Source organism: Sebastes umbrosus, chromosome 18, assembly GCF_015220745.1.
Source record: "Sebastes umbrosus isolate fSebUmb1 chromosome 18, fSebUmb1.pri, whole genome shotgun sequence".
NCBI lineage: Eukaryota > Metazoa > Chordata > Actinopteri > Perciformes > Sebastidae > Sebastes > Sebastes umbrosus.
Window position 1 is genome coordinate 9,743,052 of NC_051286.1, and position 13,830 is coordinate 9,756,881.

Here is a 13,830-nt window from a genome sequence, read left to right on the forward strand (position 1 = left end):
TGCATCCGAGAGGAAGCTACGTAAATGGCGGATACAGCACAGAGAAGAATATAGCGAGGTGAAAAGTCAAGTGGACAAAGCTCGTTCCAGAGTGAATCTGGTGTTGGCTTTCACCCGCTGGCGAGCACCGTAACCCTCGTTGAGACGGGTAGAAGGGGCCAACTTTGAATGGTGTGTTTACAAACTACAACCAGCAAATCTTACTCATTGTGCCTTTAACATTAAGTGGTTGGTGCTTGATGGAAAGTCAAAAGGATCACAACAGTTTCACCCTGACGGGGACATGAATGTCTGATCCAAATTTCTTGGCAATCTATCCAATAGTTGCCGAGACATTTCACTAAAAGTCCAAGATGGAAAGTCAGAGGATCGCCAAAAACAGTACGATTCGTCATATGGGCACCATGAATGTCTGCACCAAATCTCATGATAATCTATTAAATATTTTCTGAGATATTTGAGTATGGACCAAAGTGGCGGATACACCGCTAACGTGGCTAAAACCATAAAGTAGCTGCTGGAGTTCTACTGAAATATTACCGTGTTGCTTCTGGTTATCAATTAGCTGTAATAATAGAGATACTGAGCAGGGAACAGTTTGTGCTCTTGCTTTTGTCTTCCTCAGCAGCAGATTGACTTCCAGTCGATAATAGACCCCAATAGAGTCCTTATCTCCCCTGATTCAAAGACCATGTGTCAAAGCTCCAAACACACGACTCTTTAATGGCCGAACTCTGAGATTACACGGCCGAATCACAATCGAAGACTGTGGATCAAAGTTTTTTTTTATTTGTAATTATTTGCTTTTACCGCGGCACAATAGAGGGGAGATATGAGTCAGATAAAAGTGTTTACCAAAATGTTACGAGAACCAACAGAGAGAGAGAGAGAGAGGGAAGGCTGGTGGACGAGAGTAAAGCTGTTAATATGACACCATGGTGACCTCAGTGAAACATGGAAACATGTCTCCTCTTTAGTTTGTCCGTGCTGGAGCAGATGGGACGTCATAAAACTGTAAGATCAAGATCAAAGACTGAAACAGGACGGGTTGTTTCCTCTAGCAAAACATACTTCAGTAAAAAACTCAAAGCTTTTACCACATTATCTTTTTATGTCGCTAAATGGAGAAGAAAATCCTTAAATTTTACTGAACTGTTTTATGACTTTGAAATAATTGATGATTTTCAGACCAATAAACTGTATCATAAAATGTATAATTAGAAAATTTAAACTCCATTTTTAATATGAATTTCAAATATTGTATCCAACGCCTAACCAATTAGTTTATTATTCTACTGTACAGATGAAAAAGCATTTACTGTAAAGCATAAATTTAACCACTTCTTGTCGTTATAACGCTTAATTTTATGGGTATGGAATATCTTAATAATTTCCAAGGAAGTTTCCTGGAAAGAACAATGTAATTTAGTACGAATCATAGAGAAAATACTCAAAAGAAAAGCTCAAATTAAACCCATTAAAATATTTAATTTATTCTCCATTTATGATTGTAAACTTTACTCTCCAAATATGTTGAATTGTATGGTTGAATCTCATTGTTCTCTATATTTTGTACCAAACTACATTGTTCTTTTCATTAAATTTAGCGAATACTCCACATGTTGTGTTGTTGTCAATGAACAGGATGGGGTTCACCAGTTATATGAACAAAAAGAAATAGAAAATTAAATGCACTTTGTTTTTTATATTCTCCTTTATCATGACCTGAAGAAAGATGTTATTTAATCAAATTAATAAAGATTGTTGTTGACTTTTGTCAGAACATTTTATATTATTTAGACAATGCATGGACATAGAAGAAATGATCTTCTATAAAATAGATTGGTTTTATATTGTGGTTTTATATTGTAGTCTTTATTCTGTTTATGTGTGAAAACATGTTTTACTTCCTTGGACACTGGTTTGTCTTTCATTTGAAAGTGAATAACAGCAGCTGGAAGTCTTTATAAGTGTCATGAAATCTCATTTTTACAGCATGACACAATAATAAAATGTCTTCTCTCATTTACAAGACAAGTTGTTAAAAACTCCAAATCAATAGTATTATTGTTATAAACTGTTTTTGATATAATGAAAATAGGAAAATGATTATACAAAATAAAAAAGTGCAAAATATTAAATATACTAACATACATATCAGGCTAATTATAAAGTGTTTTGAGATGGCTTTCTTGGCTCTCCTAAAACATTTATGTTCGAGGAGAAACCTCATGGATAAAACCGCAAGACTACTGTTGAATATTTAATAAAAAGCCGATAAACACACACTGGCATGAGGTCTGTTTTAGATGAATGGCGGTGACGTGGCCGTCCTCCCTCCTCCCGTCTTGATTGGTTTTTATACGTTATCTACTCAGGAGGAAAAATCCATTTCAGGTGCTCATGCAGCGGCGAAGGGACAGATGGTGGCATATGTAATGATTACAGAATCCCCACGTTAAAATACTTTAATTACTAAGTCAATAATGGCTGCAACAATTGCCGGACCTTTAGTGTAAAAACAACAGAAGGCGGAAGGCAAACTTTGGGCCAATGTTTAACCAGAACTTTGCATTAGAGCCGATCGAGGCCGCCTCCATATGTGTCTCTCTCTCACAGGCTGTGCTGCAGGAAAAACCTTCCTACCTGCTGTTTCTACTATAACAAATATTATTATTTCTTATTTTATGGCAGTTAGAACCCTCCATTAAAAATAAAATATAATATATAAAACGGAGAGTAATGTCTGAATTTTTTTTTAATTATATTTTCCTGTTCCAACAGACTCATGACATTAGTTTAATTCTCACTATACTATAATTTTTTGTTAGATTTTTTATCAGCCTACAAATGGAGAAATATGTTTTGCAAATAGATATTGGAAACTAAATGTTATAACATTTAAAGTTGGCCACTAATTAATTGTTCGATGGAACACATTACTGCTATTATAATCAAGAATCAGCAAATGGAATAACAAAAAGTAATGATTTAAAGCATTTTGCAATTAATTATTTTAAATCTAATTAAGCAACATTAAAATAAAAAAAACAAACAATATAAAGGAAATAGAATCATTAATTGACAGATTTAATCAAACTTAAAATAAATAAATAAATAAATTCACATTTCATTGTTTTTCTTTGAGTTCTTAATAAAAATTAATTAAAAAATGTTTTTCTTTAATGACTTTAATTAATAATTGAGTAAGATTAAAAACTGAAAAGGTCTATAATTATTCCAGTGGCACACACGTCTCCATACAGGTGGGTTTAAGTCAATGATCTGTTTTTAATACATTTGTAATTGTTTCATATTGATGATTAATAACTTTTATACAGGTGATGGACAATACAACATAACATAATAAATATACAATAAACCATATCTGTATGAAGCTTAAAATGTTCATTGGTGAGAGGTTTAATAAAAAAATAAGATAAAGTTATTTCAATGTTTGATGCTACAGAGGGCGTTACATAAAGTACATACTTTGTATTTTTATACATGTTAAATACTGCATTATCTGGAGACTCTTGTTAGTATTATTACTGTAGTTTTCAGGGACATGCTGTGTTCACACCTAAATTCAACACGACGGCTCTTTTATGTGTTTGTAATAGTTTAATCATAGCATATCAGGCTATGACTACACAGGAAATACTTGTTAGTAATATAAGATATTTGTTTATAATAATAATATACTGTCCATTCATAATACGCCCGCCTTGTATTACATAGACAAAGCCTTTAAATTGGCATATGATGAATGAAGACATAAATCAACCACATGTATCTGCAAAGTGATGAACTAATAGTAACCCTGGACTACATGTGTGATCTCAGTGCTGTTTGAGTTTCCCACTAGGTGGCACCACACCTGTGAAAATGGCCTACTGTGAAATATCTGAGTTTTGGTCACTTTTGTCGTCTTATTTTGTATTTATAGTAGTAATACTGTCGTTCTGCAGGTCTCTCTTGAAAATCAGACTTTTACCAGGTTATATATCGGATCAGAATATATAGTGAAAGGCAAAAACTGATATAAAGAAAATGTAGTGCTGGAAAGTAACAAATTACATTTGCTCAAGTGCTTAACTTAAGTACAATTTTGAGGTATTTATACTTTACTTGAGTATTTATATTTTATGCTACTTTGTACTTGTACTCCAATACATCTCAGAGGTAAACATTGTACTTTTTACTCCACTACATTTATCTGATAGCTTTAGTTACTTTGCAGATTCAGGTTAGTAATACAAAATATTATTGACAAATGAATTATGATGTATTATTATATATTAAGCTAAGATTATATATGTATGTATATATGTGTGTATATATATAAGTATGTATACATGTATATATGTGTATATATATGTGTTATATATATGTATGTATACTGTATATGTGTGTGTATACAGTATACATATACGTACATATACACACATACAGTATATACATATATATATATATATATACATATATGCATACACATATATACATATATAAATACATACATATATATTACTTTTGGTACTTTAAGTATATTTTGATGTTGATACTTTTGCTTTACTTCCGTAACATTTGCAGTAAGATTGGAGGACTTATACTTGTAACAGTATTTCTACAGTGTACAGTAGTATTACTACTTTTACTTAAGTAAAATATGTGAGTACTTCTTCCACCACTGAGAAAAAGGAAATCAATTTTGATATCTGATATGTACAACATTTAAGAGGTTAAAGTGAAAGGATATGGACCTCTCTCTCTAGTATTCTTATCCAGAGGAGAAGTGCTAATGAGAAGGTGTAGTTCTCCGGATGTCTGTTAGAGGGCAACACACTCACATAATAAACTGAGTTAGTTTAATGTACCAGTGCTGAAGGTTTCTGTGTTTACTCAGGAGAGAAAGAGGTCGCAGCAGATTCAAACAAAAGTTCATTGATTTGCTTTTAGGAAAAGTCTCTGAAAATGTCTTTCAGTGCAGCAAATCCAAGGTCTCCATTCACAAAAAAGAAAAGAAAATCATTTATTGATTTTCAGTGGATCTGGTCTGCTGAGGTTTACACTGCGAAGACTTCCTGCGAGGAGATGTCACACAAATTTGACAATTACTTACTAATTAAACAATTAAAAAACAATTTAATATTAATTGGTTGCCTGTTTCACACGGGACACTAACAGCGGCCTCTTGGGCGAAAGTCCGGCGTTTTTAGACGCACCCATCCACCCAAACCTCCTAAATAACCTCTGACCTAAATAAATGCATTAATACATACATTTAAAAATAATTATGAAATAAATAACAAATAAATGCAAAAATAAAAAACAAACAAAATAAATAAATTTAAAAATTAATATAATTAAATACATAAATAAATAAAAGGGAAAATTAAACAGAAGAGTAAATAAATATGGGAATTTATACAAAGATAAATAAATAAAGAAGCAAACTAAACCAGAAATATCAATTTCTGACACATTTTATCGATGAATTAATGCCTACATCTATTTATTATGTTATTTTTGCTATATTAATGACATCGAGTCATTTATTTATTTATTTTTTTGATTTTGTCAGGTTCCATCCTCCATACATCACCCGTCCTGGCTAACGATTACGTGGATAACATATGAATTTATTACATGTTATGTACGAATTATATAATAATTTATATTAATGTATATATAATAATTTTTATAAAGATGATGATGTGGTTTGTATGTAAAATAATAAGCTGTAGTTTAAGCAGTAACTATAGCAGTCGGATAATTGTAGTGAAGTAAAAGTACTGCGCATAAGTACCTCAAAATTACAATTATGTGCAGAGTAATTTGTATTTAGCTACCACAAATCACAAATATGTACCCTTTCTTACGTCAGTGAGCTATCGCTTCTCTGTATGTAGCTGTAATTTCAGCTGCTGCTGCTCTGTTCATGGAAACCAGCGATATTAACGCTCCATTCGTATATTCACCACCGAGATATTTCCACAAAGCCGGGTAGGTTCCATTATCTGTCTCCACAATCAGACAGAAGCTTCAACTGGAACTTTAAGCCAAAGATCAATGCTATTATTCAATAAAGCAAGTTGTTGAGATACAGTCTGCAGCAGTTTGGCATAATAAAATAATCTCCCGGAACCGAGCATTGACTGAGGATAGTAAGGCAAACTTCAGCTGGTATTTTGATCAAGTGCAGCACTTGTTCGTGTGATTGTTTTACAATGGGTGAGCACTAGGAAGCATGAATGAATAGTTGATTGAGAGGCACTCAGAACATGGCACTCATATTAGCCATTCTACAAAATAAAGTGTTCAGTTATTAAAAAATGACCCGTGTGACTCTCTGCTGAAATCCATTATCCATTTTATATATCAAGTTTCAACTTTAGTTTATCTAAAGAGCACATTTAAAAACAACAAAAGTTGACCAAAGTGCTGTAGAGTGGTAAAAGAACTAGGGCTGTTCTCCATCGAAGAAATTATAAGTCGACTATCACTCGATTTTCTAGACTAATTGATTAGTTGATTTAATCGTCAGATCTGTAAAACTGAGTTTCTCCACAAAGAATCACACAAAAGCACCACTTGAAATTCAGAGATGTGCTCATAAGTTTCTTGGAAATAAGTCATTCAGCATGAAAAAAACATTAGAAAACTACTAATCGACTAGTCAACTCAGATGGGGCAGCCTTCAATAGAACAATAGAATACAGTATATACAAATTCATAAAAAATACTAGGGCTGTCCATCGATTAAAATACTTAATTGCGATTAATTGCATGATTGTCCATAGTTAATCACGACTAATTGCAAATTAATCGCACATTCTTGTTCTGTTCAAAATTATTTACATGTCTGTAAAGGGGAGACTTGTGGGTACCCATAGAACCCATTTTCATTCACATATATTGAGGTCAGAGGTCAAGGGACCGCTTTGAAAATGGCCATGCCAGCTTTTCCTCACCAAAATGTAGCGTTAAGTTTAGAGTGTTATTTAACCTCCTTCCCGACGAGCTAGTATGACATGGTGACAATGGATTCCTTAGGTTTTCCTGTTTCATATGATGCCAGTATTTTCACTCTAGCTTTAAAAATGAGCTACAACCTAAAAATCTAAAGTTCCGTTAATGCGTTTAAGAAATTAGTTGCTTTAAAACGAATTTGCGTTAACGCGTTACTATCGCGTTAACTTTGATAAATATAAGTAAATACCTAAATATAAGTATCCAAAAAAATGGTCATGAACATATAGTTTCATTCTTTTAAAAGATCAGTAGTTTCCTAAAACAGCTGGTCACTGTAGTTTTCAACAAACGTTACTCAATCAGAAGGATTGAGGCATTTGTTGGGGACTATTTTCAGCGGCAGATTAATACACATTTGGCGCTCTAGTGAGTATTTGTGGCAGCAGGACAGTGTTTGTGGGACTGAGTCAAAATAAACTACAGTGTCTGTGTGTTCATGGTAATGAAGGAACATGTCACCCAGTGCACCTGCGTAGCTCATTAGTTTTTGGACAACAATAGAGCTCTATGGCACAGAGGAAGAAGATATATCAGGCTTTAGATACACACACAATTCTTGTTGGTTTTGGTTTGTTGACAATAAGGACAGTATAAAATATCGCCAGACTTATACTTTAAATGAAAATAATTTACAAAGCTTAACCCTCAGGTCAATGACTTCACAAAATAGTGCTTTTGTCCATATTTTAATTTATATACAAAAACAGCATAATTTAATTGAATCGCTTATTTTCATGAAGTGACATGTTTTTGTTTTTGAAACAGTCTGAAGAACATGTTTCTCATAATTTGAGTTAAAGAAATGAAAGCTTGTGTCTAAGAGAGAGAGAGAGAGAGAGGAGGTATACTTGAGTGTGAGTGCGAGCTCAGATACAATTTTTTCATCTCTCACACACACAGAAATACATTCTTACAGCATAAAAGAAACAAACTATTCACCACAGTCGAGCCCGTCCCTCATAGAAAGAACATAGAAAAGACTACATAAAAGACTTTAGTGGCTTCTGCTCTTATAAGACTCTTCCCTGACTTGGCTCACCTTGGCAAGACCAACAGACATTAACAAGACTCCTAATTGCGTCCTTAGCTGTACCTCAATAGCTGCTTCATCACATCGAAGTTGAATTTAATTTCCGAGTTTAAATTGTGGGACTCTGATTTCTCAGCTGTGGCCTTGTAATTTCTTTTTTTTTTTTACTTTCCACAAGCGTCTTTCACATTCTCAAGTGTGTTTTTGGCGTATTAATGCTTTCTTCTTTAAGTCTTAAAGCTGCTCTTGATAAAACTGCGTATTATTTTTCAATAAGACATACAATACTAAATTAAATAGAAGTGTTCTTGTAATCTTAAAACAGTGCAGACATCATGTCAGCATAGCTGCCAGCAGAAGGATTATATAAATGCAGCAGTTTGCCCTTCATTTAATACAGTGTCCGATGTGAATAGACGTCTTCAATCTCTCACATGGCACAAAACAGAAAGGACATGAATACCACCTCGAGGGAAAAAAGTCTCTCTGAGACAGTGAGGAATAAAAGTTAGAGAAAGAGAGAAAATGAACTATTCGTTGTGCCGGTTACACCCTATGTATTCAGACCTTAAAACACCCAAGGTAAAAGCTCCGGCTCTTCTTTGTGGACTTAACCACATCTTTTCTTCGGCCGTCTGAATGAAACTGGGAAATCTTTGCTAAATGTGTCAGAGCTTTGTTCCCCCGGTGTAGTCACGGGTCAGAAAGTGTCCAAAAAGCTATTCACATAAAACGCCACAAACACTACAGGCGGAGGGTCTGACTTCAATAAAACCTGATATGATACACTAGTTCATTCTACGGTGGCCCTGAGAGCTCAATGCACTGAAAGTTAAGAAAACCCAACACAAGCAAATGAAGAAAAATCTGCACCAAGAGAAGAAGCACAGAAACTGACACTAAAAAGTGAAGCACATGGCTGGGACACGCTATATATACAATCAAATATAAGGAACGTATATTGCCAAGAAGTGAAAGTCAGTTGTTCATTGATTCCATAGCAACATCAGCGCACAGCAGCAGAGCTACGCTTCTGTCATTTTGGACTGAAAGCGACTACCAGACGGCAGTAAAACGTCCGCCTACAAAGTGTCATACAAAAGTAAAACAAAATGTGGTCATAATTTGAATTTCTCTACCGAAATGGCCTGTGTTGAACAATACAAATATTATAAATATACATACTATTATAACTATTTACTTATTTACTTACTTATTTATTAAACGTTTTTGCCCGGCAAGTGCTTCAGTCGTGAGAACACCGATGCAAGGCAATGGCAACATGGACGCCACTGTCAGCGTCTAAAAGCCATCGAGGCTAAGAGTTTAACAAGCAGGTAACACAATGCAAGAAATGCAAAGGCATCATGACAGAGGAAATAAGATGAGTCCTTTGGGAATATCAACATTTTCCTCAGACATATTATACAGTTACAAAGAAAAACAATATACGGCTAAAATTGCAATATATTAACTTATCAACCTGATCTCACAGGTAAGTGTATAAATAGCACGACATTACAAAGACATTCTGTTTGTCATGAGGACGCATTTTAGCCGTTTCGCGTGTCTTTAGTAGGCCGCGCAACAAAACTAGTTAAGTTTAGGCAACAAAACCACTCACTTAGGTTTAGGAAAAACGTCACGGTTGGGCTTAAAATAAGTACGGAAACTAAGTAAAATCTGTACGGAAACAACATAACATAAGGACGGAAAACACATCACAAACGTCATTAACGTATAACTGATAAAACACAACACCGGTCTCCTGTTTGAAAGTCCTGTGTTTGTTGGACCCATCCACCTCCCCTCCCACCGCCATAAGCAGTCTTTCTCCCTCTTTAATCTACATCACTAGCTCTGAGCGCAGCATATTTACACGGATGCGTTTACACTGCAGTCAGTACAGACTACATGGCGTACAAATGACACGCCAAAAGCAAGAATGGTAAACACGACCCCATTTGAAGGCAGCAATAGTTCCAACCTGTGGCATTATTTTCTGCTGTACTGAATTGTTTGCCCTCCTTTTTGTTTACGGTCAACCTTGACGTGGCGACAATGTGTACATGAAGCATGCGTGCTCTGAACCACCGTTTTACCGCGTTCATACACAGAAACTTTGGTGTTGACGCATTCTTTTCACTTTCTTTCTTTTATATTTTCCTCCACAATAATAATACTACTAATAATAATAATAACTTTGATTTATCTAACGCCTTTCAAGAAATCCAAGGACGCTTAACAAAGACATAATAGACAAAACAAACAGAACATAACAGTAGCTAAAGGCCAAAGTTGAAGCGGTAAAAGCTTCTTTTCTCTCCTTCATCTAGAAGACGTCTGTCCTTTAATGAGCTTTTATAAGCTGACGGCATTCATGCAGCTGCAGTCAGAGAGCTTGAGCCTCTCCTCCCTGGCGGGAGAGACGGTGGGATCAGATGAGCGATGGATTTCATTTTACACACCCAGCTCTAATCCGATTTCATAATTAATTTAATAAATAAATTATAACTGTAGTGTTTCTACTGTGTTTGGTAATGAACAGCGGAAATTATTGAAATAATATTTCATAAATGTAAATTTTGAATCTACAGGACATATGATGAAAATTGATTATAACAAAGAAAGTACTTGTTTATGATTGCTGTCTTATATATTATATTATATGTGATACATATTATACTATAATATACTCATATTATACTATATTTTATAATCTATTCTATATTGCCGTACTACACTATATATTATGGTATACTATATAACTATATTATATTAATATGCTATACTGTTTTATTGCATTATATATTATTATTTTTATTTCCATATTATTTCTATATTAATATAGATAAACACTATAGTATCTTTACTTAAAATCATTAATTATATTATTCTGGTGTACACTGTTTACATACACTACACCTTGCTGACTTTGCTGCTACTTTATCAAATCACATCACATCTTGCCTTTTGACTTTAATTGCTCTTGTGTAGTTGTTTAGTCTTATTTTTTATTTTACATTTTTTATTTTGGACGGACTAGGGACGGCGTGTCAATATACGCTCCTTACATGCATCGTGTCCTTTCAAAACAAACTTCTGTTTTCACAGGAAGTTAGGTTTAGGCAACTTAACCACTTAGTTAGGGTTAGGAAACGGTCGTGGTTGACGTTAACTTCACTGACTGGCGACTCACGTGACTCACGTGACTCACGGGACTGACGATACCGACAAGTCACATGATTAAAGACTGACGTGACAAAATAAGTCAACGTTACTTTTAGTTTCACATGGGACACAAACACCAGCCTCCTGGTTTAAAGTCTTGTTTGACCCATCCACCACCCCTCCCGCCCTTAACGTACTCTGACGCTATTAAAACTTTGTCACTTGCTCCGACCGTCAAATAACGCCGCAGGTAGGTTAACATTGGAGTTAGTTGAAAGCCCGGTTCATCACATACTGTTGCTAAAGGGTACCTCCGTCGGTCTCCCATGCCGAGAGCCACTTACCAAATGGCCGTACTTGACGAGTTGGGAGTGAGAATGGGTTGTTAATAAAGATACCAGCATGCATGCTATTCGCCATCACCATCGAAGCGTGGGGGCGCAATATCAAACTCTTCACTCAAAGATCTTTCTTAGTCACACTCATTCTGCACACCGTATCACCATTATTCATTTATCCCTCACCCCCGTACAAAAAAAGTGACTAAAATGTTTCAGAATTATGTTGATAAAAGATGTAATCTGAGCAGCATTACATTTCTTGTTGCAGATTAGTAGCATAGAAACATAATTTCTCTGAAACACGGCTGAAAAAAAATGTTTAAAAAATTGACGATGAACACAGCTACAGATTTTCTCAGTTGCTTGATAAGATGATGTGGTCGCAGGTGATGCGTATGACTGATACATTGAAAAGTGTTTCATATTTTTGTAATAAAAACTGAATTAAACACATTTGAGACCTCTTAATAATCCACTTGAATTTTAGGGTCTCTTTTCGTTCTTGCACCTAACAGGTAGGTCGACCGGGCCAGGCTCTGAAAATTCACAGTATTTCTTTAAAGATCATCCACCACAAAAGCTACAAGTAACTGAAGGATTGATGTGACAATTGTACTATACAGCGTTATGATCATATGAATGAAATAATGAAAACTGAAAGCAAATTCACTTAAGTGATTATTCAGTCCAAGGGCACGGAGAGTCCTGTTGTTTACTGGGCTTTCACGTGAATGGCAGACAATCCTTTTTGTGAAACCTTGTCCCCTGAACCTTGAGCAAATTGTTTCCATTTCTGAATGCCACTTAATGCATCAGAAATACATTTCAGCTTTGCCCTGCTAATGGACATTGAACCGGCAGAATGGTGATAGGAGAATTACAAAAATGCAACTTTTTCAAAAACCTACACCCCATAGAAAGGATTCCCTTTTACACAACTCACTCACCAAGGGGGAAAAGTATGATTTCTTTTTCATTATTTGTCCTTGAGCAAACAACAGCCATGTTTTCCTCACGCCTCTGAGGAGAGGAGAGAGCACTTGTTGCCAGACACTTAAAAGGAAGAAGCATCGTCTCTGAGTTGCAGAGAGAGACGAAACATCTGCAAAACCACCAGCTTGCCTTCAACTGAGGACTTTCTGATGCTGTCTACAGTGGGGACGACGAGTGTATAATATAGTGTTATGAATTCATCATTTTTGATTAAAAAGAAGCTAATAAAAAACAACAAATACGGTCCAGTCAGCAGCAAATCTTTTCCATTTGTGAACCTGGAAAAAATGTCTGGAACGATTATCAAAATAGTTGCCAATTAATTTTCTGTCAATCGACTGTTGACTAATCAACTTATCGTTTCGTTGTATATAAACTATTGGGTAGTTTAATTCATAACAAAACATAATATTTTATAAGTTTTCCATATGTTTTGTGTGCACAAATCTTCTAAAGCTGTCAGATAAATGTGGTGAAGTAAAAAGTACAATATTTGCCTCTGAGATGTAGAAGAGTAAAAGTAGCAAGTGGCATGAAAAGAAAAGACTCAAATAAAGTAACTCAAATTTATACACAAAGGTGTTAAATGCAAGATTGGGAGCATTTCTATTGTCTCCCCGCGGCTTTCAACATGGCGGCGGCTCACAGCTAACAGCACTAACAGTGAAAACAAAGGCAACACTGCTGACACAGCTAACAGTATTAACCTGGGGGGGAGACCGGAGGGTGGGTGCTACGCTTCCGTCGAACGGGGCGGCGTTATCAGCTGTAACCGCCGCATGAGAGCAGTGCACAGCTGCAGCCATGAGCTAGCCAGTGGGGCACGCTCACATGCACTAAAAGGCACGCACGACCGGCCGGCCGGCTATGTCAACAACGCACAGAGAGAGAGACTTCATTCTCTGCTCAGGTAGACATTACTCCTCTATATCTTTACATAGCAAATAGTTGTTTGCTGCTATATTAATGCTCTGAATATCATATAGAGAACCTTTAAAGGATAAGGTATTTTTCCTGGACCATGTTTTTGTGTATAAGTGTATAATGGGCACAATAACAAACAGAAAGTGAAAAGAAAAAGGTTTTATTACTCTGTAGGGTATTTTCCATAATGTTGTCAGACATTTATGATAACAATCTGAGCCTGTCAGTGACAAAAACAAGCACTTTTAGTGGACGTAAACTGACGGTGGTTGCCCCAAATGATCACATTACAGCTTGTTTAGCGGCTGGCGGCTGCAGCGTTGTCCCTCAATACTC

At 35.4% G+C, this 13,830-nt stretch overlaps 1 long non-coding RNA gene across 1 annotated transcript in view; it reads right to left on the reverse strand.

Annotated features, from left to right (window-relative positions):
* The window catches only part of LOC119476582, a 43,109-nt gene that overhangs the window by 8,149 nt on the left and 21,130 nt on the right, over positions 1-13,830 (reverse strand). The gene's annotated exons all lie outside the window — the stretch shown is intronic.